Source organism: Geospiza fortis, unplaced genomic scaffold (assembly GCF_000277835.1).
Source record: "Geospiza fortis unplaced genomic scaffold, GeoFor_1.0 scaffold162, whole genome shotgun sequence".
Taxonomy (NCBI): domain Eukaryota; kingdom Metazoa; phylum Chordata; class Aves; order Passeriformes; family Thraupidae; genus Geospiza; species Geospiza fortis.
In genome coordinates, this window is record NW_005054316.1 from 7,557,308 (window position 1) to 7,562,155 (window position 4,848).

The following is a 4,848-nucleotide window of genomic DNA, read 5'->3' on the forward strand; positions in this document are numbered from 1 at the left end:
GACATAGCCTGTTTTGTGATCTCCCCTCGTGGGGGACATACAATGCTGTGTGCCACTCCTAGTCCATGGGTGGGTTTAAAAATACCATAAATTAACTATTGCAAAGGAGGCACAGCTGGCAAAGCCACAGTGGTGTGGCGAGGAAGAGTTACCTGTGTGCTCCTCAAAGATTTAGGTCATTTTGTACTTATTTTCTACAACCAGAGTACCAAGGTCTGGGTTCCAATTGATGTGGTACGTTTTATTTTCATGAATGTCTTTGTGGGAGCTGTTGCAAGTGACAAAGCTTTCCATATTTTTAACCTGAGGATACTTAATGCTTAAAACTGGAACATCAGAGTGCCTAATTAGGATTCAAACAACTATTATCCTCAACAGAACATTCTCCAATACAGACACTTGGATGTTGGATGAACAAGACCAAGCTCACTGAAATGCCAATGTTTCACAATGCTTTAAAATTCCCAATGATAAATGGATGAAAAGTGCAGCTGCTGGTAGTACTGAGTCTGTGGTTTTGTTTTTAAGTCCTACTTGCAAGAGTGAAAAACCCCATTTCTACAGAAGCCAGTAGATAATGTAAATGAGAGCAGTCTTGATTCTCATCCTGACATTCCTCAAATTTTAACCCAAATTTTGCATTAACTGGTATTTCTTATAAATGCCCGAGCACCTAAAATGGCACGATCAAGTGAAAGTCAAAATTGTCAAGTAAAAATAAACTTTCTAGTGTGGATGGCTATAGCTAGAGCTTTACAATGTGACCTGAATTGATTAAGTTGCTCACAAATAAAAAGGCACATCAGAAGAATTGAGCAGTAAAAGAAATTCTAATACTTTAAAATAAATATAATGATTTTTAGCCATCTGCTATGACAGTACAGAAAGCCATGGATCTTTGTACTTCCTGAGTTATGTTAGGAAAGAACCCAGCAGTCTCGACAGAAATTTCTGCCAGATTTTTTGTTAATATGAAGTCTTTATTCTTTGAGTGTTTAGTTTTTGCTACACAACATTATTGAAATGGTAACAAGAAAAACACTGTTCCTGGTCAAAATGTGGCCTGACAAACCCACAGTGGTAGGCTGACATAAGTAGGAAGATTTCCCCCATAACAGAATTATTTGGCTCTACCAGAAAAAATAGCTGAAGTAATACTCAGGTTTATTTCACACTGACTATAAATACTGAAGTGAGCAAAACATTTAGCTCAAACCAGGGACTTTAAAATGTATCGCCTCCACTGTCAAAGAGAAAGGAGACTGTACAGAGTTAATACTGAAGAGGTTTCATAATAGTTTTGCACTTTTTTTGCAGGTCATGGCTTCTAAAATTCCTTTGACTACACAAATGTACATCTCCCTGCTGTTATATTCCCTAAACTTCTTCCCATTTGCTAATTTATTTTCTTCAATATTTTATTTGGTCACAGAATTCTTCCTGAGAGAGTGCAGTCACTGTGCTTGTTTGTACAGTGCCTGGTGCAATGGGCTCCTATCATCTATTTAGGATCCTTATGAGGTAGTGTAGCAGAAAAAATAAACATTTCATTTTAACAAACAATAGAAAACAGTCTTTGAGAGCAAACTGAAGAATAGAGGCCTTGTGGTATGAAAATACTTCCAGCAGGGTGAAAAAGACAAGATTTTCTGTCTCTAACCCCTTTTGGGTGTTACATATCCTTATCATTTTACAATATAATCTCGGCATTTACATCTTGTTATCTTATTTACCTTAACTTGATGTAAAATAACTGTCAAATAGATTTTTCTGTCTCAGAACTGAGTGGAGTGTGGCATTTCAAAAGCATGGTGTGGATCCTGTTTTCCTAACAAGATGCCATAATGCAAAACTAGTAACAATATTCCCAAGCAACAAACATTTAGTGCAGTAAGACTTTACTTCCTTTTAGAGGGAATTATTTTTAAACTGTAAAAACCTGAACATAGGACCAGTAAATAATGAGTATCTACGAATGTGCTCAGCAAGTCTCTAAAATTAACTTCCTGGCACAGGTGAATATGCTTTTTCATCATTGCAGACACAATTTTGGTTTCAATCCTTGCAATGCTGGCAGGTGAACCTGAACTGAAGCTGTAGCCAAGAGAAGAACTCCAACTGATCCCATGATGGTGTCTCTGCAAAACTGATCTCAGAACCCAAGCCTGAACTTCTTCAGATGCTCAGTTTAGCTTTCTCTGTGGAATATGTGCTGACTGTTTCATTGGCTTCAAAATTAGCAGGCTCTGCACGTAAGGTTGAGACACAATCGAATGATGAAATAAGCAGATGGTGGATTCCTGCCATTCCCAAAATAAAACATTTTTCCAGTGCTCCAAAATTCTGCATTATTTTGTTTATGATTTTTTCCTAACTGCTTTCACCCTGAAGGAATGAAAGAAAATAGATTAAGAACTTCTCTAGTAGATTCTTGGGCCAGGTTCCAGTATAAAAATGGAGTTGTCCAAAGTCTGGGAGATCATTAAGGTTTTATTATTGCTATTTATACAAGTGTTCTCCATATTCCATCCTCTTCCTGCATATTTAAAGACTGCCTTGATTGTGGTGCTCATAATCCCTTGTTGTTACACGAGTACCTTTGTGGTAAGTAATCAGAAATATCTTCCAGGGACAACTCCAGAAGATCAAAGGACAAAGAGACTGGAGAGTCCCAGGGTTGGTGGCAGGCATTCACAGGAATGGAAAAATTCCTTCCAGCTTCCTTCTCGCACATCTCTTTTGTGAACTTTGTTAGGACCATAAGAAGGAAGTTCTCTTCCTGCAGGCTCTACCTAACTTGCATGAAATGGCTGGAATAAGCAGAATAAACAGATGAAAGCTTGGGAGGCTCACTTTTCCTCTTGCAGAATATGCAAGACTTAGTTGGAGACACCTTCTAGAAATGACCAGCTGTTATAGTTTAAAACTCGCTGGAAATTAAGTTCCAATCAGCCATTTCCATTGCCCCCATCCTCCTCCAATAAGAAAGGGACAAAAAGATTATTCTTTGAGAAAACAATTTACTGGAAAAACAGCAATTAAATACGGAAAACAAACCACAACAGCAATAATACTAATAACAACAGTGTATAAACAAGGATGATTGCACACAAAAAATTCCTTGCAGAAGTCTGACTGATCCAATATTATGATGGTCAGCGACATGGTCTGAAAACATTTCAGCCGTAAACTGGAATTGTTAGTTTAGCAAACAATTTCTCTACCAAAAAGTTTCCACAGGTGAAAGTATTAGCAAAGATTACTGGATTTCATTCAACTATTTAATTTACATCTATTATAGTTTGTTGTTACAGTAAGAGTTATGACCACATGAAAAAACCTAGAAACTTTAATGCAAGTGCATCTAATCAGGAAAAAGTGTGCACTTTTAACTATGTCAGAACAACACTTGTATAACAAAGACTGAGGAGATCTGAGGTTGAGAGATGAAAAAGTTCAGCCTAGGGGACAATCAAGTACAAAATGCATTATTAAAACAATGTTTTGACATGACTTTTTTTACATAGAGAAAAACTTAAATTGGCATATTTTTTTGCTTGAGTGCTAAAACAGCCTGGATGCCTCAGCTGATCATAAAGCTGATTGATCCCATGCCATTTTCATACTTGCTTCTCCTGAGACACAGCCCATATTCCTTCAACTTTCTTCAGATTTTAAGCAGAAAAATCACCATTATGTCAATTTCTTGTAAAGCCCTTTTGGAACTGAGCTACTATCATAGGGCTAGTAGCAAGTATAATTTAAAATCCTACATTTTCACCAACAGCTGGAGCTTACATTTTGTATTCCATTTATAATGACTTTCAATTAAAATAATATATATTAAAAATTATACGTTATACTTCACAGACTCAAAACTTCAGTGTTTGAGATAAGACTAAGACCATGAGAGTTTATGCAAATATTCCACTGTATGAAAATAAACCCTAGGCCAGGTCCTCTTCTTACTGACACCAGTTGCAAATTTCCCTATATTTTCAATGACTGAGTAATTAGATCCATTTTCACTTCTCTGTAAATATGGTTCCTCCTATTATATTCTGTGTCCTATTGACACCACCTTTTCCCAGTTCTTCATACACATATTGCTTATCTCACACACATAGGTTTCAAATGTAATAAATGTTATTGATCTCAGAACTGAACCCACAGCTGTAAAGAGTTATTGATGCAAATATTGTGTCTCAGCCTTCTTCCATTTACTTCTTCACAGGATAACACTAATAGACATTACAGCATCTGCTGTTATTACTTAACTGGAGCAGGTTATTGGTGGTAGAAGCTATGCCTAATGTAGGAAACTATTTAGAATTACTCCCATTATTTCTCCTGAGTGAGAAATTATGTTCTGCAAATCCTTTAACACCCTTATTTCTTTGCATCTACCTAGTAATATCCTTTATTACCTTTGGCTTAGTAACAGTCTAGCTTCCAGGAAATATCTTCTTAACATTGTTGGAGTCATAATAACACGGAACATTGCGGGAAAATTTGAAAAAGAACCTTAAAATCAAATACGTGTTTAAAAGTGCTGTGGAGAAGAGAACTTCCTTAATCCACTGTGACAGAAGATATTGCAGAAATGCTCTGCGAAAATGGCTTTTGGTGGGACTAGCATATCTCAGGACGAACAAAACAAGAAAAACGCCTGAAGAATACATCCCCAGATATAAATATACCTGCAAATATATGTAAGCACACGCACTTACATAATGTAACTACGCATACGGACACTATTATTAAATCCGCTTCTCCATTGCTAATTTTCTACCCCCCAACAGCGCCGAACCCCTCCCTCAGCTCCCACTGCGCACGCGCAATACGGGC